Source organism: Cyprinodon tularosa, unplaced genomic scaffold (assembly GCF_016077235.1).
Source record: "Cyprinodon tularosa strain WSP-4 unplaced genomic scaffold, ASM1607723v1 ctg288, whole genome shotgun sequence".
In the NCBI taxonomy this organism is placed as follows: Eukaryota; Metazoa; Chordata; class Actinopteri; order Cyprinodontiformes; family Cyprinodontidae; genus Cyprinodon; species Cyprinodon tularosa.
The window spans coordinates 295,060-321,578 of NW_024038994.1; the positions used below are offsets into that span (position 1 = coordinate 295,060).

General features: G+C 38.8%; 1 protein-coding gene across 2 annotated transcripts in view; it reads right to left on the minus strand.

The window, feature by feature from the left end:
- The window catches only part of doc2b (double C2-like domains, beta), a 291,024-nt gene that overhangs the window by 110,292 nt on the left and 154,213 nt on the right, over positions 1 to 26,519 (minus strand). The window lies entirely within an intron of this gene.

Below are 26,519 nucleotides of genomic sequence, written 5' to 3' on the forward strand. Positions count from 1 at the left end.
AACAAAAAAAATGATGAACTAATGTCTTTTTAAGCATGGACGGACAAGGAGAGCATTGGTTTAAAAAAAAAGGTTTTAAAAACAGGAAAATGTCACAAATAAAAATGGTGATTATAGATTTTATTGACCAATCGACCAGCCTGAGGAGGAATATGAAAAAAATGGTCAGGTTGGGTGGAGGCTATGAGGACCCAAATGCAAAAAAGAGTCGGCAGAGATGAGTTTTGCCAATTTAATTATGGACGAACAGGTAGCTGAGGCAAAAATCCAGAAAATGCTAAATCTAACCATTACCAAAACATACCTCACCCTAACCTTAACCCAATTGGCACCTTAAACCTTATAATTAGCAAAATATCCTGACTTTGCAACAACTGGTCCTCAATTTGATGGTGAAATTGAAAAACGGTCCTCACTCTGAGGGCTACACACTCTACAGAGCAACGTATTCTCATTATCAGTTCGTATGAAATCTTACGAAAAGTTATGCACAGTATTTCGTACGTTTTTGACGTTTTTCCTCGAAAAAACAGATCAGTGCGCATGCGCAGGCACACTGCAAAAATGATCTTAAAATGAGTAAAAAATGTCTTAAATTAAGGGTATTTACCCTTAATTTGAGCAGGTAAATAAGATGATTTGCCAATGGAGGTAGTATTTTTACTCTTAAAATAAGGTATCTAGAAAAAAATGCACTTGAAATAAGACAATGCAATTGTTTTTTCTGATTTTAAGTGTAAATTGTCTTGTTCCATCGGCAAAGTGTCTCACTTAAATCCTTAATTCAAGAAAAAATGCATTTAATTTAAGAAGAAATGACTTATTTAGATTTCCTTTTTTTGCAGTGCAGACAGACAAAAAAAGCAGATCCGCGGACGGATGTAAAAATGGGAAAAACAGTGCAATAATTACTTCTTCATGTCTCTAACTACTGTACGTTGCTTGCTGTTCTGTATCTTCGGGTTAGGGTTAATTGTATGTTAAATTCTATGTTATTGAATGGTGCGCATACGCAAGGATATCTTGTCTCGAGGCAAGACGTAAAAATACACCGAAATACGACGAAAAAAACGTCAAAAACTTACGAAATTACGATGCATAACTTTTCGTACGATTTCATACGAACTCATAATGGAAATACTACGGAAGAGGATTAGGGCCACTGGAAAAAAAAAAAAAAGTTAACTTATTTTTTTTTATTTTATTTCAGTATAGTATGGGAAAAAAGTCAGAATTCTGACTTTTTTCTCAGAATTCTGACTTTTTTCTCAGAACTCTGAGATTAAAGTCAGAATTCTGAGAAAAAAGTCAGAATTCTGAGATTAAAGTCAGAATTCTGAGAAAAAAGTCAGAATTCTGACTTTAATCTCAGAATTCTGACTTTTTTCCCATGTTAAACTGAAATAAAATTTAAAAATCAGTTTACTTTTTCCCAGTGGCCCTAATCCTCTTCCGTAGAATACACTGTACAGAGCTACACACACATATTTTTGTCAGGGTTCCCATGTGTATCTTATCACTTATGTAACATTACATGAATGCACATCTACCTATATATGAATTTACTGTATATTATTATGCAGCAATGAACTGGTCTTAGTGGCATATAATAAAAATATAAGATGAGGATTATTGAATCCTATGTATAGTAACAACCATTTACCTTAATGTGGAATAGGGAGTGGGAGTAAATAAAAAAAGATGAGTTATATGTCTTGGAACAATTTTACCTGACTGTATGCATGCTGCAGTCTAGATCTGTGTATATAGAGATTTTTTTGGCGTTTTTTTTATTGTTTTGTCAGTATGGGATTCAATGTGCATATTGTGTGCATCATGTGTTTTACGTATAAGTGTATGCTATATTTATGATATGAAATAAATTACCCATATCAAATATATTTAGAATATGGCATCTTATATTGTTGTTTGCAGACTAAGTACAATATGTACGCTGTTTAGTATGTTTGTTACACTTACAGCAGGCATTATGGATCTGATTTGTCAGGAAGCAGGAAAACCTGCCTTATAAAGACCCGGGAAAGCAGAGAGGAACACGGAATAATGGAGCGAACATAAAAGTTTACCATTACCTTTGAGAGCAAATCAATATGACACCCGTAGAGATGAAGATGTAAAGGTCAATCATACAATGAACATAATAGGGCAGCGGGCAGGTACCCACAGAGAAGGTGAAAGAGCCTGAAGGGCTGCAGAGGGAATACTTTTCAAAAACAACCTGTCTGAGAACATGTTCTCTAAGGACTTTTTGTCTCTTTATCTTTGTCCATCTAAGGTTGAGGTTGATCTGTTCCTTCCTTGAAAAAGTATTTTTCTACTATGAACATTTTCAAATTTTTACGGAAGAGGATTAGGGCCACCGAAAAAATGAAAAAAGATAACTGAATTTAAAATTTTATTTCAGTAAAATATGTGAAAAAAGTCAGAATTCTGACCCTGAAGGAAGGGATTGTGATACGGAAGAAGATGAGGGCAACTGAATAAAAAAAGTTAACTGGTTTTTAAATTTTATTTTAGTATAATTCTGAGATTAAAGTCAGAATTCTGACTTTTCTCCCTGAATATACTGATACAAAATTTAAAAATTAGTAACTTTTTTTTTTTTTTTTTCAATGGCCCTAATTGTCTTCCATACATTTGGTCAGTTTTCAATCACAAATTTCTATGCATGTACCTGGAATGCATGTACCCCCCTTTAATATGAAACCCTCAAATAAGGTCAGGTGCAATCATGCGATCAGAAGCTGTCATTTATTCATTCAGCCTTCATCATTTTCTAACCTGTTTTTCCCCCAACATTCCTCTCTTTAACCCTTTTGCGTTGATATTCTCAGTCCATATAGTTTTATCCACTATTGACTCTGATTTCAATTCAATTCAATTTCAATTCAGTTTATTTATATAGCGCCAAATTCACAACACATGTCATCTCAAGGCACTTTACAGTTCAACCCCTTTCAATCACTCAAATTTTCTTCTCATGTTTTACTTCTTCTATCAACCTGTTTTTTTCTTTTTTATAGCATAGGCCTTTACCTTACTGAAAATATCCAGTTGGAAAACAAGTTTTGTTTCAGATATACACTTTAAAAGTTGATTGTGTTTTAGATTAGAAATTGGGGTCGTCCTATTATAATATCAATAAAGTTAATATTTATATTTGTCGATTATTTGTTTCCTCAACTGAGGAAAACTTTCTGGCATGTCAATAACACCAAAAAATGTATTTGGAGCTGAAAGCTGAACAGAAGAAATGCAGATTTAAAGGAAAAGTCTGGTCACATAGAATACAAACTTCTGAAAGTACTTTAAGTATGAATTTATTACATACTTAAATAAATGATGAAATAAGTGTGAATGTGCTTTACTGGAGGCATCCATGTTTGTCAAAGAACTCTACTGCCACCTACTGGTTTGTGACGTCATGGTGCGGTATCGGCTGTTGATCAAGTCCCAGTGCTGTATCTGGTGTTTGTCACAACGCGCTATTATCCAAGTCATCTTGAAAACATTCTTCTTCCAAATGTTGGCTACATATTACGGGTTTTTTCTCTGGCCAGAAGTTCGATGGCAAATCCTCCCTCTTCAAGTTGGCGATCCAACGACCAACCCGTCCGTGGAGGATCAGGAATCAGAAAGGTGGAATAACTCTTTTTTTCACTTTTCCCCGATGTATTCCAGCCTCCAGCTGCCATGCACGTGGGCATTGTCAGTTTCACTATAGCTCTGGTGAATTTCAATGGTGAAGTCCTCTGGAAATCTTCAATAATTGTTGTTGATTGCAGATGTGTCTAGTAGTTCCCATTGATTTAGCTTGTAAAGCGGGGAGAATGGCGCTAGGCTTACCGCACCGTGACGTCACTGCTGGAAGATGGCAGGAGGGAGGGGCTACTATATTTGGGCAAAAATGGCCTCTCCCAGACTCAGTGATCCAGACGAAAAACGCTAACGTAATTAAATCACCACGAAAGTATTAGTTGTAGGTATAGATAGTGATCCATTGATTATTCTTTGCTGACCGGAATTTTCCTTTAAAGGTGTCATAAAAAAATAAAAAATAAAAAAAATCTTTCAAGAAATCATCTGGACCTGTCCATCATAAAAAGTGTTTTTTTGACACAAACCTTTAAATGTATTTGCATTAGGCCCCGTCCACACGAAGTCAAACCCTGGCCTAAACGCACACATTTTTCACCAAACCAGCCTCTCATCCATACGAAGCCGGCGTTTCGGGGGTCTGTAAACGATCTTTTTTTTATTAAGCCTTTAGAGTGGGAAGATTTTGAAACGCCGTTTTCGCGTTTCCATCTTTAAGCTCTAACCGCATTTTTTTTCTTACACGCATGCGTCATAGCGTCGCCTCTAAACACGCATGCACAGTATCACAACAACAATGGCGCCGTACTGTGTTGAATGGTTGCTGCTCATGCTACTCACCCTGCTGTCGGGCTTACAACAGAATCTTCTTCTTCTGGAATATCTCCAGGAAGAACAGAGCAATATCGACCACATAGTTCAGCACCTGAATTTGACTGAACCACGCAAATGGACCCGCAGGGCAACCATGTATAAATATTAGTGCGCATGCCCAACATTTCGTCGCCTATTTTTGCTTTGGCACCACAGCGCCACTTACAGGCCTGGCATACATTTTGCAGCGTTTTCATGCATTCGTGTGGACGATCACATTTATTTTACGTCTCTGTCTTTACGACAAACGTTCTGGAAAATATTAGCGTTTCGTGTTCATTTTGACTTCGTGTGGACGGGGCCTGAGTCTTCATGCAAACAAGGAAAAGGTGGCTTTGTATATTTGTCGTAAGCTTTGTCAAAGGTTTTACTTATGGAATTCACTTTACCCTGTTCAGCCTGCATGCTGCTGCAAAATGCTGAGTCATAATTCGCAGAGCAGCCTTTCTGTATTAGTGTAGAAAAAATGAGCTGCATGTTGGCTTTGAGGGCTACTTATAGTTCAAATCCGAACACGGGTTAGAAATTGAATCCATTCTTCGAGCAAATTATAGCAACGCTACACAATAACATCAGCTTTTTCAGAAAAGACAGCGTCGGTATATCTCCCCTCAGCACAGACCTTAAACTCCACAGGGATGTAGCCAAAGTAAGGCCATTAAGAAGAGAGGAATTGGTGGAGAGTCTGAGTCTCTCAACTGATCGGCTGGTGGTGGTTAATGAGAAATCAAAGGGATGTGTTATCACTATCAGATGAGTCATCTACTATCCATCCACAGCGCTACCTCAGCAACACCATGGATATAGTATCAGATGTCAACGATCACTAAAAACCCTCAGCCTGGTTAGATGTTTCTATTCACTGCAAAAAATCTGAATCAAGAGAATTCATTTTTTCTTAAAATAAGTGCATTTGTTCTTGAATTGAGGAGGTAAAAAAAAAGACATTTTGCCAATGGAACAAGGCAATTTACACTTAAAATAAGAAAACACAATTGCATTGTCTTATTTCAAGTGCATATTATCTAATTATCTTATTTCAAGAGTAAAATTACTAATTCCATTGGCAAACTATCTCATTTACCTACTCAAATTCAGAGTGAATGCCCTTAATTTAAGAAAATTTTACTTATTTCTAGATCATTTTTGCAGTGTATAAAGAGCCCCAAGGTGCACGTCATTATTTTATCGCTTTAGACCAGGGGTCTGCAACCTGCGGCTCCAGAGCCACATGTGGCTCTTTGGACCGACTCTCTCCAGCGGCTCCTAATAGTGGCTAAAATGTATATAAAGAACTAAATCTCTTAAGCCTTACTGATTTTTATAAGATGGAAAAGACTTTAAAAGAATATTTTTCAAGAGTCATTTTTCTTTTAATTAACCTGGAAATCATGTGTTTTAATAATATTTTAAAGTTAAAAATATATTAATTGTTGATTGTTTAAGATGGCAACCAATTTCCTATACAAGAATTAAAAAAGTCTTTTTTTTTTTCATTTTCTTTTTTTTCAAAGTCATGTTATATTTTGCGGCTCTAAATAAGTTTTATTTTGACTCTTCGGATATGAAAGGTTGCAGACCCCTGCTTTAAACCAATCCACTGGAAATCTGTTATATAATCATTTTTGGTTTTTTATACTGTATTATACTCATGCAACACAATAATAGTACATTTGTTGGGATCCTAAAGCTTGCCCTCCAGAGGGCGCCGAGGATCCTCTTCTGCTCTGTGTTTTTCCCTTAGGGTTGGAGTTACTGTGGGGATCTGGAGACTACCCTCTGTCTCCAGCAGAGTGCACCGTGGGTCTTCTGGAGCTGGAACCTTCCTGCACACCTGTTGCTAATCCTCTCATCAGAAGACCTCTCCTTTATAAGCTCCTGCCTGACCTTGCTTCCACGCCGCAGTAGTGATCTTAGTTGGTTAGCTTCTGAGTCTCTGTTTGATTGAATCTTGGTAGTCTCTAGTGTGAGATCCTGATTCTAATCTCTCCTTTATCTGTGCCTCACAGGAAACCTGTCTCTGATCTGAAGGTCTGGAAGAGCTGCATCACAGGAAACCAGTCTCAAGCCTGAAGCTCTAGGAGAGCCTAACCTGCTAGTCTGCCCTGGTGAGCCAACCCGAAGATTCCTACGTGGATGTAACCTAAGACTTCTATGTGGAGTTTCCCTGGAGGTCCCTACGTGGAATCAGCTTCAAGAATCCTAAGTGGATTTTCCCCGTTGTTCCCTGCTAAGAGCTGGAAGCTCAAATCTAGGACTGCCATGCTAAGCCTGAAGCTAGATGCTTAGCCTCTCATGAACTCTGCTAACCAACAGTCTCCAGTCCCAGTCAAGACTCCAGTGAACCAGCCCCTGACCATTTCCAGTCCCAGTGCATTAACCTTGTGTCTCAGAACTTTTATTAAACATTTGAACTTTTTCCCTGCCTCCTCCGTATGTGTTCTGCATCTTGGGCTTGCCTCCGTTTACCCATCATGACAGCATTAATAAAACAGCTGTCATTTTTTTTGGTAGTGTTGTGGATTTATATTCAATTTAATGCCAATCCAGGTTGGATGCCATATTTATGTTGTGAATAACTGTTATATTAAATTCCAAGCCAGCTGGGAATATATATTTTCTGTAACTTTAAAATGTGTATTGCCCTCCCTGGTAGGGGTGGTAAATATGTTATTTAATCAGATATTATTTCGGCTGTTATAGACTGTTTATGACATACGCCCTACTAGCTGTGTGTTAGAACAATAAATGAAAGAATGATTCAAGCTCTAATCATGGTCAAACAGATAATTCTGCACATACATGGAATAAATTCAACACAAAATATAAGAGTTTATTAACAAAAATAATTCAGCTCCAAGTGAAACATATTTCAGTTTAAAACTGTTAACTAATACTAGTGAAACTCGATTAAACTAAACTACTATGTAAAAAAAAAAAGGAAGGAGGAACATGGTTGAAAACCATATTACAGTTTAAGATGGATTTTGTGTTTGAAAACCAAAGTTTATCTGGAAGAATTGAAATGAGCTTTTCACAAATTTAGAGAAATTTGAATGTTTTCAGACCAATTCACAATGCAAATCCATGAGGTGAATAAAACATTATTGACCAAATAATGTTTTATTAAATGATTTGCTTAATCAGGAACCAATAACCTTTGGTTTAATGATTCCTCACCCTTTTTAAAAATAGCTAGCAGCAAATAGACATCAGTCTGAAGAATGGGCACTGATGAAACCATGATCATCACAACGGTAGTTTATGTTGGGATCTGGAGGCTTGTCTACTTTCTCCACCAGAGGGCGCACGAGATCTCTCCTGAGGGCATGAGCTGACTGCGACACCTGTTTCCCATCTGCTCATCAGGAGCCCTATTTAAGGAGGAGGAGGCTGACACTTCCCTGCCAGAGTGGTTGCCAGTATTGGTACAGCAAAACCTGAGCCAGCTTCTCTGATCTGTAACCCTGTTTTTGTGAACCAATCTGATCCTGTGTTCTTCTGCCTCACAAAACCTGACTTATCTGGAAACCTGTCATCCTGGAGAAAATAACCATTGTCTGGAACCTGCCTGCCTGCCCTCCGCCTCAGCCTCAGCCTCTGCCCTCAGCCCTCTGCCTGCCGACTAGCCTCTGGACCCACAAGGTTCCCCCCCTGCTGATCAGATTCCTCTCTGAGCAGGTATTTATCCCAGTCATCTGTAAACTGCAAGTTTCCTGGATCCACTCTAACATCTCTGTCCTCCTCAGCGGCTTCCCTCCCGTGACCAGTCTGCCGAACCCAGAACCAGTGCAGCATTTTACTTGTGAACTTTGTAAAATAAATCATTTAACTTTTTCTCTGTCTCAAAGAGTGATTTCTCCATGTGGGTTAGACGCCTAGACCCCAACATGACAGTTTACACTTTACCCACTGGTTACAAATACTAATTTAATTAAGTAATTTTTTTTTATATGTTCTGGTTATCAACGGTTTAACATAAAATCGCACAAATCACAGATTAGTTTCACCTTTTCGAAGGAGGTTGAAAGTCCAAATCCATCATTATTGTCCTTTCTTGTCCTAATTAATATTGGACATATATTTCCATCTTACATGAGATGCGTTTAGGACAATTTTAGAAAATCTGAGTAAAATTCCAGTTGCATCCCATTTAAGCCTGTTCTGTGGACTAAAATATTTATGAATTTCCCATTTGCATTAAAGCTACAGTGTGTAACTTTTAGCGACATCTAGCGGTCAGACTGCAGACTGCAGCAACATGAACATCTCCCCCACACCGCTTCTCCCCCCCAACAGTACGGCGAGCATTACGGGACAAAATGTCTTCCACGACGTCCGCATCACCTACCTTCTCAAGTGATGAGGTTTGTTTACATAGATAATTTTACAGATAGTATTTCATTAGTCTGTGTAGGGTATAGATTTCATGTAGACTTAAGATAATAAATATACCCGTTATTTTTTCTACATCGTTGTGACATTTTGGCGATCTCGCAATCGCTAGTTTGTTGGCTCTGCGCTGCCGTAGCGCAAAGATGTCTGCCTCCATGGCTGCCAGACCCGCTCCTATGTAATTATAAATAACGAATTCTAAGGCAACGCAAATATTAAGGTTAAGAAGCTGAGCTCGTAGATGATGATAAATAACATAGTTACATTTCTGACTGTATATCCCTGTAATTATTACACACTGTAGCTTTAATCTTTCTGTGGTTTAAATGAATATGTTTCTATATTAGCATCTAATGGAAATGTATAACAACTTTAGCACAAAAAAAACAAATTCCTTATATTACAATTTTACTTTCAAAATCCATCAATTTTCCGTCACGCTTATCCCAAACTGGGGTGGCGAGAAATGCTGGTGTCTATCTCCAGCTGTCTACAGGCGAGAGGCGGGGTCCACCCTGGACACGTCTCCAGTCCATCGCAGGACAATACAGAGACACACATTCACACACACACTCACACCTAAGGAGAATTTAGAGAAGCCAATTAGCCTAACAGTCTTGTTTTTGTACTGTGGGAGGAAGCAGGAGTACCCGGAGAGAGCCCATGCATGCTCAGGGAGAACATGCTCACTCAATGCAGAATGGCCCTTGGCGGGGAATCAAACCCGGAACCTTCTTGCTGCAAGGCAGCAGTGCTACGCACTGTTTCACTAAGCAGCCATCCATCCATCCATCTTCCTCCGCTTATCCGGGGTCGGGTCGCGGGGGCAGCAGTTTAAGAAGGGAGGCCCAGGCTTCCCTCTCCCCAGCCACTTCTTCTAGCCCCTCAGGAGGAACCCCAAGGCGTTCCCAGGCCAGCCGAGAAACATATTCTCTCCAGCGTGTCCTGGGTCTCCCCCGGGGCCTCCCCCTGGTGGGACGTGCCCAGAACACCTCACCAGGGAGGCGTCCAGGAGGCATCCTAACCAGATGCCCGAGCCACCTCAACTGGCTCCTCTCGACGTGGAGGAGCAGCGGCTCTACTCCGAGTCCCTCACGGATGACCGAGCTTCTCACCCTATCTCTAAGGCAGAGCCCAGCCACTCTACGGAGGAAACCCATTTCGGCCGCTTGGATCCGCGATCTCGTTCTTTCGGTCATGACCCAGAGTTCATGACCATAGATGAGGGTAGGAACGTAGATCGACCAGTAAATCGAGAACTTTGCTTTTTGACTCAGCTCTCTCTTCACCACTACGGACCGGTACAGCGCCCGCTTCACTAAGCAGCCCTACTCTCAAAATGTTTCTATAATATACATATTTACATTTTTAATTGGGGGGGGAGGCGGCCTAGTGGTCACTGTGGTTTAAATTGAGCCCACAGACTGCCACTCTGATCAAGACCCTGATCAAGACCATTAACTCCACACTGCTCCTCGTGTGCTGCTTAATGGCAGCCCACTGGTCTCTAAAGGGATGGATTCTAATAGTACAATAAAATACAATACAATTTAGAGTAGAGAAATTTAGAGAAGCCAATTAACCTAAGAGTCATGTTTTTGGACTGTGGGAGGAAGCCAGAGTACCCAGAGAGAACCCATGCATGCTCAGGTAATACATCCAAGCAGAAAGACAAGCCAGAATTTGAACCAGGAACCTTCTTGCTGCAAGGCAGCAGTGTTACCCACTGCTGCACTGAGCAGCCCTAATAACAATAATGTTTTTAAATATGCTAACTACCCAGACAAATCACTCTAAATAAACAGGTTGTTGGACGGTAAATCCTTCATTTTCAAACGATCGACTACAGTTGGTAATTCTAAACTCAATGAGCATCTTTCAGTGTCTGCAGTTCACCAATAACATCTTTTAATGTGTGGGCAGGAAATGGTGACAAATTCACACTGTTCTTGTTCACTAACGGCTGCATGAAAGCAATGGGGGGATTTTTTCACACAGCGTGGTCTTCAGACGGTTTGAAGGACTGGCCACATGCCAACCTATCTATGCCCACATGGGGCTAGTTGCACTTCAGGTAATTTAATCTAGTGCTATCACTATGGCATCCTGTCACTAATCCACTGCAATAAAAGCGATATCACCAATCAGCTGAAAGATACCCCCCCTTCACACATTAAATCAACTAACCATATTTTGCCCAGGCTTCTTGCACAGAGATCAATGTACTGTGATGGACTTGCAAGCTGCAAGTTGCCTCACTATCACCCAATGACTGCTGACTGGCACCAGAAAAAAGAAGTTACACTGGAAAAACGATCTAGAAATAAGTAAAAATTTCTTAAATTAAATGTATTTACTATTTATTTGAGTTGGTAAATGAGATAGTTTGCCAACAGAACAGTATTTTTACTCTGGAAATGAGATAATTAGATAAAATGCACTTTGAAATAAGACACTGAATTGTGTTTTCTTATTTTAAATGTAAATTGTCTTGTGCCATTGGCAAAATGCCCCTTTTACCTCCTCAATACAAGAACTTATTCACTTATTCTAAGAAAAAAATGACTTATCTAGATTCATATTTTTTTCCAGTGTAGCTAACAGTATCACAAAAAAGTCAAATTAGACAGGTTTAGCTCAGTATGCAAGTTTAATTTGGATTAACTGTTCTAGATATTGTTTCTTTTTGGTATTAGTAGTCGCTAACCATATACCGATATTTTATTTTAGCTTGACCAACTTGCAGAGACTATGCTGGTGAAGATTCACTCATCCAGGTCACAGTCGTTCCAAAATAAATAAATAAATCCACTGGACTTTGTTTCTATGTTTAAAGACATTTCTCTTCCCATTCGGGAAAATTTTTCAATTCAAAATGTCAGAAATAGCGTTTAGTTCCAGGCTGTTAGGTTTGTTCAATGATGATTGTAAAATTAATGTGTGTATGCATATGAAACATTGAGAAAGGAGATGCTTCACTCTGTCTTATGATTCAGTCAGTGGAGCATCCTGCCTTATGACCTGATCAATTGTCCTTTCAGAACAATACTCTGTTTTGTAACCGTGTGTTATGTTCTGTTAATAAATAAGGCACTGCATGAGGGGGGTCGGAGAGAGAGTGTTGGAGTGTTGGTTGCAGCTCTTTCTCCCCTTCTGCAGAAGCCGTTGTTGAAAATCCCTCTCTGTGTGAACTCAGTCCTTCTTTTACGAACCTACATTTTTGAACCTAACACAGGCTTTATACAGTAGCCCAACAAAGCCTTGTTTTTGTTTGGAAAACATGCAAATTGATGGGTCCACCCCTTTGGAATGGAGGTCATTTGGTTTCATTGTTAGCCTGCAAAGCCCCCTACCTGTCTATGTCTCTGAATCAAGGCTTTATAGAGTCGACCAAAAACAAAGCCTAGTTTTGGCTTAGAAAACATGCTAATTGAATCACACGAATGGGTCTGCCCCTTAGGAATGGGGGTTCTTTGGGTTGCAAAAAAATAACCCAAACGACCTACAATTCTAAGGGGCAACAGTTCTTAATTTACAAATTTTTTTTTTATATTTTAGCATCTGCCTCTGTGGTCTACTACAATCTATTCTGTAGTATTTGATAAAGATCCCCTCAGTCTTTCCTTTTTCCCCATTTCATTCACTCAGTAAATTAGAAACATAAACGTTTTAATTTTATCTACAGGTTTCGATTAAAAGAGTTCTGATTACTTAAAGTCTGTTTTCATCATAATTAAGTTTAAGTGGTTTGTTAAATAACTGCTTATTAAGGAGTAATGGACTGTAGGAGTGAGCTATTTGCTGGCTGCCAGTCTGTTAGTAAATCAGAGGACATCATTCCCTAAACTTGAGAAATTGATTTCCCAAACAAAGGATTATTTCAACAGCCAGCACTTTATGGACGATGCAGAAGCTGAATACAAAACACAAACAAATGAAATGAAGAAATAAAGAAGGCCTCGGTTAAAGGTTATTATATATATACAACCCTGGAGAATTGTAACCAAGTTACCATCAGATTGAAGATCTATTTTTTCAGTGAGACTGAAATAGAAAAAAAAAATCAAACAACTTTCATATACATATTTGTCCACGTTCTAAATATAATAGCTCCCCTCTCAGCCCGGCACTCAGCAGAAATTACTGACAGCAAAATGACACACTTCACTTCCTCTCCAATAAGAAATTACTGTTTTACATCTCATCAGCACAAATAGAAACACTGTGACATTGATTTCTTTTAGCTGCATCTCATAGTCATGCCTTCATTTGGTTTGATGGTTTTAGAAATAATTTGATTTGCTTTTGAAGAACTAATTCAGTTCATTCAGAGAGGCTATTGTGTTATGAGAAAACAGTTAAAAAAGAACCCGTTTTTGGAGGAGAGGTGATTCCACGCTGTCGCATTCAAACTGTGGAATGCGCTACCACTTTAAAGGAAAAGTCAGGTCAGCAAAGAATGATCAACAGATCATTATTTATACCTAAAAATAATAAAATTAATGAATTTAGCGTTAATCAATAGAAAAATAAAAATAATAATTTTCGTTGTGATCACTGAGTCTGGGAGCAGCCATTTCTGCCCAAATATAGTAACACCTCCCTAGCCTCATGAGACCATCCTGATCTCGCGAGCTTTCAAGGTTTCACCCGTTAATCAGTCTGGAGACTCTCCGTTAAAGAAAATTTGGAGCCGTTCACCAAACGAACGTCCAATCAGCGTTGGCTTTGAGGCGGGTTGAGGTGTGACGCAACGAGAAGCGCGACAGTTCAGTCTAAAGAACATGGCGGCTTCAGCCGATGAAACTAGCGTTAGCTTAGGCTATCGAGCAAGTTTTATCGGAATTACAGAGTATTTCTTGACTGAAAGAAGAGCAAAACACTGCTCTGGAGGCTTTTCTCAGAGGAAAAGATGTTTTTGCTCTTCTCCCGACTGGTTTCGGCAAGAGTTTGATCTATCAATTGGCTCCTCTTCGTCGTCGCTCTGTTAGTACGTCATATGCTTCGTTGAACCGATTGGTTCATTTGGCCCGTCTATCACCAACATAGGCCAATCAGCTAACCAGTATGTTCGCCCCTTCCCAAAATTACTTCAACTGAAGGTTTCCAGATGGATATTTGGAGCAAATCCAGGTTAACACCTCCCTCCTGCCATCTTCCGAAATATGTTTTTTTCCCTCTCTTCCCCAATGTGGCTCCTATCTTTCCACAGAGACAATGGCAGCCCTAGGTAACTGCCTGGACCTGGGCAGCCAGGTAAAGGGTGGGAACCCGGCAGCTCGGCCTCAGTTAATCTTCATTTTATTCAGGTGGTTGTTAAGTCTATGCTGTCATATTGCTGCTTTCTTTGATGCATATTTAAGTATCTAAACATAAATTTATGTTGAACCAAACAAAATAGATATAGGTTTTGAAACCACATGCAGTTATGTACAGCCCTATTTCCACTCTCCCTCTGAAAACCGATCGGTGCAGAGTTCGGACCGAGCTTGGATCAGTTAACCGTGCCGAGCTTGGTTCCTTACGACCATTTTCACATCGCCTCCTAGTGATGATCTACGGTACTACTGCTCTCTAAAGGGAATCAAGCAAAGCAGCATGGCAGCAGCCATAACATTAAGGAAGTTTGGTTATAATTGTAATATTTCGTTGTTTGAGGAGAGTCAGGTGAAGAAGGCAGCCTTTGGTGAATTAACTTGACAGAAAAGTCACATTATATTAATAGTATTATCTTGTATAAACATACCGTGACTAAAATAAAAGTTATTCATTTGTGACATTGACTTCTGTCTTGTGATTTGTCTTAAGTTTTTAACCTGTCAAGTTGTTTTTAGATTTTTAACATCACAATTTCTATTTTTGCAAGCACACAACAGTTTAAAGCAAAGTTTAGTTTGAAAAGAATGTGCAGGAAGGATTGAAAAGCATGTTAACACAGTAATGTAGGCTTGAGTTCATTATCTGACGCATGCATACACTCACCGGCCACTTTATTAGGTACACCTGTCCAACTGCTCGTTAACACTTAATTTCTAAGCAGCCAATCACATGGCGGCAACTCAGTGCATTTATGCATGTAGACATGGTCAAGACAATCTCCTGCAGTTCAAAGCGAGCATCAGTATGGGGAAGAAAGGTGATTTGAGTGACTTTGAACGTGGCATGATTGTTGGTGCCAGAAGGGCTGGTCTGAGTATTTCAGAAATTGCTGATCTACTGGGATTTTCACGCACAACCATCTCTAGGGTTTACAGAGAATGGTCCGAAAAAGAAAAAACATCCAGTGAGCGGCAGTTCTGTGGGCGGAAATGCCTTGTTGATGCCAGAGGTCAGAGGAGAATGGCCAGACTGGTTCGAGCTGATAGAAGATTAACATGGATTCATAAACACCTGCATTTTATTTCAGGGTTAATCTCTGTTTAAAGTATTAAATTATAATTAAAAATGTCTCTGGACCTTTACTGGTTGATGCTTTTCTTTATTCGAACCTCGCTGATTTTTAATTGGTTACCACGGATCTAGGCTAAATTATCTTTAAGTAAAACAAGTCAATTTTTATTTACCAAGCTGAAAAAGAAACCAATTTTATGTTATGTGTTCTGAAATGCACTGGAAAAAATGATATATAGATAAGTCATTTTTTCTTAAAATAAGTGCATTTGTTCCTGGATTGAGGAGGTAAAAGAGAAATTTTGCCAATGGAACCAGACAGTTTACACTTAAAATAAGAAAACTCAATTGCATTGTCCTTTTTCAAGTGCATATTATCTAATTATCTTAATTTAAGAGTTAAAATATTCATTCCATTGGCAAACTAAATCATTTACCTACTCAAATTAAGGGCAAAAATTTTACTTACTTCCAGATCGTTTTTCCAGTGTATGAATATCTTGAAAGTTTTAAATTTTACCCCAGAGGGTAAAGTAAAAAAAAAAAAAAATCCCCAAAAAACATAACCCTTTAAAATCTTCATTCATTTCCTATGATATTTATCAAATTCCTGTAGAGCTGAAACATCAATTCTCTTTGTTTGTTTTCCACTTAAAGGAGGAGCAGCACCATGAGAGGTGATTGGAGAGGTTAAAGTGTCGCTTTCATCTGCTGCTATTGTTGCCTTCAGAAACCACCTGAACTTCCACCGAGATGGAAGGCATTACATGAGGTTGGCCTCGGATGAACAGGCAGCTGCGTCACGCGGCTGATTGCACAAGCAAGCTGTGAATACTCTGTTGATCATAATTACTGAGGGTTGGAGAAAAAATGACCCCTGCAAAAGGCAGATGGGAGTGGATACACACACCTTCTATCTCATGTATGCGCTTTCATAACATCTCAGCTAAATAGCGGCCTGACAAAAAAGCTGTAAAATGAAGTTGAGCTCCTTGTTTGGGAGGAAGTAATTACCACTATCATTATCATCATTCAGACTAAGCCATTGCTTGGCATGGTTGTTGGGAAAGAACACAGAAACTTACATCTATCAAACTGAACTGGGGGTTGAGGAAAACTTTTTATGCGGCTGATACTTCGATTTATCAGGTGCAGATTTTAACCTGCCTCCTTGAGTTGATTAGCAGCTAAATACTCTGCCATTATTCGTAGCATGCACTAGCTGCTGTGGAATTCAAAATGTATGCTAATTTGTTCGGTAAGTGCAGGAAGTCTGCACCAAACAGTAATGTACAATCAAAACAACGCATGACAAATGAAGATCAAATCTGAAAGTCATTAAATTGAGTCATTACATTGAGTCAAAGGGATCTCATTAAAGATAAATTAAAAGCTGTTCAGGTTCATTCATTAAAATATACTGTAGGTATGTATATTTGATATACAGTGTATTTAATATTTCAGTCTACAGAAAACAAAAAACCTATTAACTGCAGATGAATTGGATAAATATTCTAAACAATTTCATGGTTTGATCAGCATTGAACAAAAAACAATTAATGATCCCTTTAATGAGAAGCATTAAGCAGTTGGAAATGTTTCTATTAAAGGAATTTGGCTTTTTTTATAACTTCAGAAACTTAAATAGAATTTTATGTGGAAGTGAACAGCTGCTACAAACTGAAAACATGTAAAGGAAAGAGAGTTAGGAATGAGATGATCTCATAACACTAAAATATAAAACCCTTCCTGTATGGAAAAGTTTATAAACTTTAATAATTAAATCCTCCTTCTCACATATAAAGCCTTAAATGGCCAAGCTCCATCTGATATCAGAGATCTGATTGTTCCTTATGTTCCTAACAGAGCACTTCGCTCTCAATCTGCAGGTTTACTAGTGGTTCCTAGAATTTCTAAAAGTAGAATGGGAGGCAGATCTTTTAGTTATCAGGCTCCTCTCCTGTGGAACCAACTACCAGTTTTAGTCCGTGAGGCAGACACCCTGTCTACTTTTAAGGCTAGGCTTAAAGCTTTCCTTTTTGATAAAGCTTCTAGTTAGAGTGGCTCAGGTTATCCTGAGCTATCTCTATAGTTCTGCTGCTATAGGCTTAGACTGCTGGAGGACATAGGGACCCCTTTTTCATCATTCTGCTTCATTCTATCTCTATTCTCCCACTCTGCAGAATCTGTTAGTTCAATCTCTAACGTTCTGCTCTCTCTGCTTTTTCTCATAGTAGCTTCATCTGGTCTGTTCCTGTTTGGCTGTGACTCCATCCTGGAGAGAAACATCAGCTGTGCTGCTGCCATCAACACCTTTGTTTCTAGATGTTGGAGTTTGGCCTGTTATCCAGTGTAGTCCTGTTTCTCTGACTGTGACTAACTGGATGTGCTCTCTTCATCCTCTGACATGGGAGCTGGCTCGGAGCTCGTCTGCCTGGCTGTGTGTTTCCTAGACGGGGCAGCCTGTGGAGCTGGTTGACAGCTGCCTTTTGTATCTATGCTTCTTGAATAGAATTTTTCTATGTCTGCTTCTGTCTCCTTGAACCCCAGTGGGCCTCAGCAGATGGCCGCTCACAATGAGCCTGGTTCTGCTGGAGGTTTCTTCCTGTTCAAAGGGAGTTTTTCCTCTCCACTGTCGCTACAAGCATGCTTAGTTTGAGGGATTCCTTAGAGCCAATGAGTCGATGCAATCAACTGGTTATCCTTAGATAGAAAACTTTGAATCAATCTGACTGGAAGATCTGGTGAATTGGAAAGCCCGTTTAGAGCCACTCTAACTATAAGTTTTATCATAAAGGAAGGTTTTAAGCCTAGCCTTAAAAGTAGGTCAGAATTGTTCATTATAGCATCAACATTTAAGAAATGTAAAGAGCTGTTAAGATCAAGATGAACATAAATAAACAATATTATGAAATTATCAAACTACAAACCAGTTGGTTGTTGATATTAAAGCATTTATTTTCCAGTAGTTATTGTGACTATAAGTCTTCTATCCGTTAAAGACTACATGTACTATAAGACAATTAGCCATATTTATTTTATGTTTTGGGAAAAAAAAAACTCCTGCAAACAAAAGTTAAAATAAATGATTTGAGCAAAAAATAAAAAATAGACACATGACCAAAATTCTATTTTCTAAAATTATGTATTTTTTTGTCCCATCATGTTAAATAGTTTGTCTGATCTTGCTTCAAGGCCAGTGTTTACATAGCCTTAGAAACAAACATCTGTTTTGCGAAAAGAAGTTTTTATCTCTATTTTTCAATCCTTATTTCCCACATGAACGCATCTTCTCTGTTGTGCTATCAGCCTCTTCATCGACAGGGCATACGTCTTCATTATCATAACCGAATGCTTGCTATCACACATGTGCAGGAAGCATCAATCACAGAGCAGCAGATAACAAGTTGGATGGTAGAGGAGTTTATTGATCAAATCCAGAGGAGACTGAGCCAGAGTTATGATGAGGCGGGGTTAACCCTTCAAAGAGCAGCGGGGGTCAGATACTGGTGACTTCAGTTAATTAGGAAATGATAGAAGCTAATAAGAAGAGCTGACAGATGGGTCCTATTCATTCAAAAGATAACTGAAAGGTTGTAAGAGAGAAGAGGTGGAAATATAACAGGAGTCCCATATAGATCATTTATTAGTTCCAACACCAACCTCCCTGATTGGGGTTAAAAAAAAAAAAAAAACAATTAGCAGCTCATCAGTGAATTTAAAAGGCTGATCAATAGTTTACAGACATGAAAAGGTCCTCATGCACTGCAAAAATGATCTAGAAATAAGTAAAAATTTCTTAAATCAAGTGTATTTACTAGGGATGCACAATATTGGGATTTTGGCCGATATCCGATACGCCGATATTTTAAAACTCATGTAGCCGATAACCGATATCGATACCGATGTTAAAGCTGGACAAAAATAAGTAGTCATTGAAAATAGCAGTTTTGTTATCCATTTCTGACACTTTGAAAAATAATAAACTCAAATATATTTTCATATGCTGATATCAAATTGATTTTTAAAAACGCGGTATCGATCTATTTTACTTTCAAAATCTCGTGAAATTTCATCGTTCTGTTACAAACTCTCGTGATATTTTGCAAATTCTTGTGAGATTTTGTTAGTAAAATAGATCGACACCGCGTCAATATATCAACATATAAAAATATGGCAACATTTGGTGAATTTTCGGGGGATTTCGTAGCATAACGATGACATATAGCAATATTTCATTAGTAAAAGAGATTGATATGGTGTTTTTAAATGGCAATATATCAGCATATGAAGATATTGGGATATTTTAATGGATCAATATTTTTTCCCTCGTCTTTAGAAGTTTTTAAGTCTGTAAAAAAGAAGTTTTTGAGGAAGAAGAAGAAGTAGTATTTTTTTATTTTTTTAAGACTTTAGAAACTCAGAAGCTGATCAAATATCAGGTTAAATATCGGTGGGGGGGCCAATGTACGATATTCAGTTTTAAGGCCGATACCGATAGGGGGCCGATTATATCGTGCATCCCTACTAGAAATAAGTACAAATGTCTTAAATCAAGTGTATTTACCCTTAATTTGAGCAGGTAAATACGATGATTTGCCAATGAAATGAGTATCTTTACACTTAAGATAAGATCATTAGATAATATGAACTTGAAATAAGACAATGCAATTGTTTTTTCTTATTTTAAATGTAAATTGTCTTGTTCCATTGGCAAAGTGTTTTATTTCTCCCTCAATTGGAGAAAAAATGCACTTATTTTAAGAAAAAAATACTTACTTAGATTTCCATTTTTTGCAGTGTGGATCTATGTTCACAAACTAAATCTTCGTGAGTCTTTTCATTTGGGCTTTTATTTATTGGTGTCACCACAGTAAGTTGTTGGGGTTACAAACTACACTGCAAAAACATTCTAGAAAAAGGTCAATATTTCTTAAATTAAATATATTTAACCTTAATTTGAGCAGGAAAATAAGATGATCTGCCAATGGAATGAGTATTTTTACTCTTAAAATACGATAATTAGATAATATGCACTTAAAATAAGACAAATCAATTGTGTTTTCTTATTGTAAGTGTAAATTGTTTTGTTTCATGGCAAAATGTCTCTTTTACCTCCTCATTTCAAGAAAAATGCAATTATTTTAAGAAAAAATTACTTATCTAGATTTCGATTTTTTCCAGTGTAAAATCTAAAGTTACAATCTAATACAAAGTTTTAACTTTATTTTATGAACGACCAGGTGTCATGATCTTGCAAAATGTTTTACAAGGTTATATTTTGGGACATTATCACTAGCAGTTACTTTCATCTGATCAAAAGTCTCCCATTGTGTGCGTCCTTTCAAATGCAAAAACTCAGACTTGACTCAGTTTGAACACCTGTAAATCAAAAACCACAATTAGTTCAGAGCTGTAATTTGCTATTTAATCTATAGAGATTTAAATAATTTCACATGCAAAATTTCAGGTCGATCAAACATCTAGAAGTGGGTCAGGGGCATTACTTATCACGACTCAGTTAGGCCCTTCAAAATCTTAATTGAAACAGCATTAGGAATCACATCTTAGGAAGGTAACTAATTTCTACTTTAGCAAATCTTTATTTAGAACATCCTTGTATGAAAACAACGTATAAAAAAAACCCTCTAACTGTTTTAAATGAATACTAACTGTTGTTTTAAATTTGCTTTAAATCTAATTTGACCTAAATCCAAATTCACTAACGGGAATTTTGTTTTTTTAAAAACATCCCCATAAAAATGTGATATTACTGCATCATTCTATTCATAAGGGTTTTAAACTATTAGTCCATTTGACCTCCTATAGGTACACACTTCATTTGTTTTATTTCATCAAATCAGTTGTGTAGATTAGATTTAGTTACATTTCAGTAATTTAAATAGTTGTGTGCCGAGTATAAATAGTTGCATACTTAAATATTTTAAACTCTGAGTTTGTTAGGATTTCTGTCTTTGTGGTTTGTGTTTTTGTGTCTGTCTCCCTTCCTCCACCAGGAGGCGCCTGGTTCTGGTCCGCCTCCTCACACACCTGCAGATGGTTACCTCGTTAACGGAGTGCTCTTAAGCTGCTGATTGCCACTACCTCGACGCCAGAGTGTTTGCCAGTTTTGGGTTCTCTAGCCAAGCTGAGTTTTTACTGAGTCAAACTGAGTTTTGTCAACCTGAGTCCCAACAGAGTTATTTTGTCTTTGCCTCTCGGCAGGAAGTCATCCGGCAAAGTGGATGTTTTCGGACCCTCTCTCCCTGGAAGGATCATCTAAGCTTCAAACTGAGCTGGGGATTCAAACTGGAGGTTTGGATCTACTTTCCTCCAAGGGATGGTTTGGGATTCACACTGAGCAAGGGATTCATCTCCACACCAACCCGTTCAAGTACCGCAGGAAATCCAAGTGGCAGTCAGTTTGTCCGTTCACCTACAAACAACAGCATTCTGGGTAAACCCTGTCCGCCCTCCACCGAATGAGACAAACACTGGAACTACCACACACAGGGCCGGATCTATCAAAGGTTTGCGTGTATAAAAACGTGAGCTATTTCACTGCGCACGCTAAAAAATGTACAAACTGATCTATCAACAGCGTGCTAAAAGGATTTGGTCTTTAAAACGTGCTAAATAGCGCCTCTTATCCATTTAGTACTTTTTCTGCAATGAATATGCAATATGGGGCGTTTACACGCAAAAGTGCGTCTTGTGGGAGGAGAACATGTAAATATATTAATTTAGCACTCGCAAAGTGATTTATTAAACCTGAAAGCAATTTTGCTGACGTATCTGACTCTATATTTAACACGTTTGAAAAGAAGGTGCAAATGGTCTGTATGCGTAATTGCGCACACATGGCAGCGGTTATTGTCGCAAGAAGCAGACATTGAAATGAAGCAAGGAGACGCAGAGAACGCATTTTTTCACTCCGTGTGAATATTTTTGGAATGAACGAGGAAACGATCATCAAAACATATCGTTTATCCAGCATTGCCATTTTGGAGCTGTTGGGGGAAATCCGAATGGATTTGGAGTCAGCCACAAGGAGGACCCACGCAATACCAGATATCACAAAACTCCTTGCAACATTGCACTTTTTTGCATCTGGGTCATTCCAGCGTACGGTTGCAGCGAGAGCTGGGATCTCCCAGTCTCGTTTTTCAGAAGTGCTGTCCGACGGGGTCGGGGTTCTCCCCCTGCGCCTGTGGAGCAACATGCCAATGCTGCGGGGATGCATACGCACAGTAATCTCATCCACAGTCACTTCTTGTGAGCCATTTGGTATGTGCATTTTTCTACAGGCCAATACAAAACACCTGTTTTTTTGTTGTTGTTTTTTTTTTTACTTCAGTGAAGTAGAAATTCAGCCACATACCACCTTAGGGAATAAAAGTTGCCAAAGTTTTTTCTTTATATATCACTGTAAGATTTTAATTTCTTAATGCACTAGTTTGTAGAAACTACAAACTACTTTGCCGCAAACCACAAAACGCGCAAAACCATCATTTAAATAGGGCGTCTCCAACAGTTTTGCACCTGCCACCAGTTACGCAATCACTCTTGTTAAATCACCCGCAAACCATGGTTCAGCCCCTTGCGCAAAATTCCGGTTTGCGAGCGCAAATTACTGCACGCAAAATTGGATCTTGATAAATCCGGCCCACAGACAGGAGTCAAAGAGTCAACCACTTTCCTGGAAACGTGAGTCAGCAACCTAATTCTTCTCTTCAAGTTCAAGAATCTAATTTCCCACTGAGCCTGAACTAACCGCAGTGTCTTCCCCTCACTTTCCAGTTCCGGTTGAGCAGTGTTCAGAGCAACACTAGATTCTTCATTATCTCCTCAATAAACCGGTTAAACCTTTTCCCTGGTCTCTCTGAATTGGTTTCTATGCATGTGGGTCCGAGCTCTTGATAAAATCATTACAAACTTGTTTTTTTTGAAGAGATGTTGTGGTAAAGTTATTCCATTATACAGAGTTTTTTGTTAGAAAATACTAGTGCTTAAATGATCCTAATAGCATCACCACATTGGGCTGTAATTCTAAAGACAATATTTTACACACCGAAAGTCATTTCATTGACAATTATAAAATTCAAATTCATTATAACAAAGCGATCGCTTAACCTAGTATTTTCCCAAAAGTCCCAGAGATCATGAAGATGTTTTTATAAAAAGGGGAAACTCGTTCTGATCAGCATTGGCTCTAGTCATGGATCCCTCCTATTAGGGCCATGTTTGCTCATTCCCTCTTCAATATTGTTGGATCATGAACTCTAAACATAGTTAAGGCAGGTGAGACCTGCAATGCTATAAATATTATTCTGAGTTTCTTGCAACCTGTTAGATGAGTCGGTGATGTACTTTCAGATTAATTTGGTATTGCACCACACTCCCGATTAAAAGATATACATTTTTTTCCACAAAGTATTTTAATATTTCTTAATTTATTTATTATGTGTTGCCATTTCAATCTCTTTAAGCTCTTTTCTGGTTGTCATACAGTTTTGATTCTACATGTCTGGGAATAAACCTGTATGTGGTTCGTCAAATAAACTAACTTGTGATTAAAATCATTCTGCTTAAAATTAACTCATGAAACCCTTTAAGACTCTTTTAAAAAAGCTTCTCTGGCATGCTTCTAAGAACTGAAACATCTGCTGTAATTTCTCTAAGACAGACATAAAGGAGGATATTTCTTAAAGAAGGCCTTGGAGCGCTACGCTGCTTTCTAAAGTATGGAAAAATCAAGGAAACACAGATGCATCCTTCCTCTCATCTCTTTCAGCATTTTTGCCTAAAGGAGCAGGATAACTACAAAGGGATACAAGTTAGGCCACTGAGAAAAGACATCAGCATAATTTAAACTTTGTTAGAGCCTTAGTCTGAGTTTCTGCTTCCTTTTCCCTCTCTGCTCCTGCTGCTTGCACAAAAGCCAAGTCAAACATTCATCAATATCAGTGCTAGTCTTTGCCAGATCTGCATACTTAGGACAAATTTGTTTCAATCACTTTGTTTTTTGCTGACATTATTTCTGTTCATTCTTCTACTCTATCACGTCTGTTTCACTGCCATCTGTCTGCCATCTTATCTGATGTCCAGATAGTCTCAATAGGGCCTGTCTGCTCACTGCCTGCTGCCATTTCCAACTCCATCCCACCTGTTCAGCCTCCAGACTGTTCCTCTGTTCAGCTTGCAGTCAGTAACAACAGTTCTCCATCTGGAGCAAAACATTTAACCCAATGCTCATTTCAATCATTATTGCCATTGTTAACAGTTGTTAAACATCTAAGATGCTTTGTGCGTTTTTAATCATTTGTCATTAAGTAACAATTAGGTTTGGTCATAAAGAGGAAATGAGGACAAAGGGAGTAAAATACAAAGAATCGCCATGATAAAATCATCTAAAATGGAATAGGCATTTAATAATAAAGGCAAATGTTGTGGAAATGGCGGCCTAGATGTTAGGGCATAGATCTTAGAATCCAGAGGTTTTGAGTTCACAGCCAACTCCCACAGACCGCCGGGGTCCCTGAGCAAAAGACCCTTAACTCTTATATTGCTCCCTGGGCACCGCACTGTGGCAGCCCACTGCTCCCCAAGGGGATGGGTTAAATACAGAGACTGAATTTTGTTGCTCTTCACTTGTGACGGTGGAATGACAATAAAAGCTGGAAAAAAAAGATAAAAAAGAAGAAACTTTAATCCATTTACCAAAAGAATCCATGGGAACATAACATAAAAGGCAATAAAAAACTATTAATCTTCACTGTTAAAAGCAAACGTGGTGGTATATATCCATCCATCCATTTTCTGACACGCTTAATCCCAAGTGGGGTCGTGAGGGGTTCTGGTGCCTATTTCCAGGTGTCTACGGTGGAGACCTGTACACCCTGGACAGATCACCAGTCCATTGCAGGGCAACACAGAGACAAACAGGACAAACAACCATTAACAGACACACTCACACCTAAGGGGAACTTAGGCTACGTTCACACTGCAGGCCTTAATGCTCAATTCCGATTTTTTTGTGAAATCGGATTTTTTTGCGTGTCCGTTCACACTTCCAAGTATATGCGACTTGTATGTGATCTACTGTGTGAACTGAAAGCGTTCAACCGAAGTGTCCCGCATGCGCACTCGAGGACGCGATGACGTCACATGTAGCAAGCGTCCTCAGTGTTTGCGGATGTAAACATGACTCGTAATACCGCAGCGTATATTGCGTTCTTTAAGTTCTTCTCCAACAGGAGCAGGCACATTACGAACGAAATCTTTTTAAGAAGATCAAAAAGAAAGACCCTCCCCCGGTTCCGATAAGACCCTTCAAGTTTGGTCTGAATCGAGCTATCTTTCCAAATATGAATTAAGTCAGCAACCTCACTTTCTCTCCATTGACTGCTCTCTGTGTTATCTTCCGCCATGGTTGTTAGTTTTTCCCGCCTCCGCTTAGTAGGACGCAGATTAGTAACGTTTAGTAACATTTGTCAAGTATCAATGACGTGTAGGTCAGATGAATGCGACCTGGCCGTACAGACACAGGTCGCATTTGAAAAAATCCGATCTGTGTCGTTCAGACTGTCATAAAAAGATCAGATACAGGTCACATATGGGCAAAAAAATCGGAATTGGGTCACTTTAGGCTGCAGTGTGAACGTAGCCTTAGAGAAGCCAATTAACTTACCAGTCATGTTTTTTGACTGTGGGAGGAAGCCGGAGTACCTGGAGAGAACCCACGCATGCTCAGGGAGAACATGCAAACTCCATTCAGAAAGACCCCGGGACGGGAATCGAACCCAGAACCTTCTTGCTGCAAGGCGGCAGTGCTACCCACTGTAGCAGGGGTCACCGATGTGGTGCCCGTGGGCACCAAGGGGCCCTCAAGGACAACATGGGGTGCCCTCAGCATCTTTGAAAACAGAACAATTCACCAGTGGACTAAATCTGAAATGTTATTTTTTACTGAAGCTCTTATTTTGAAGCATTTATGAAGCATTTTATCATATCAATAACTTAGAAGATTTGAGGATTTATATGGATTTCATAATGAGAATATCTAAAAGCAAATAAAAAATGAAAAGAAACAATAGAAATATGTTTATTATTTACAAAGTTTAGGTGAACGCCGACTCCTCTAGTTCATAGGTCAGTATTGGTAGCCCGTCCTATGACTCAGTACCCATAAAGTAGCTCTCAGCCTTAAAAAAAGTTGGTGACCCCTGCACTGTAGCATATTT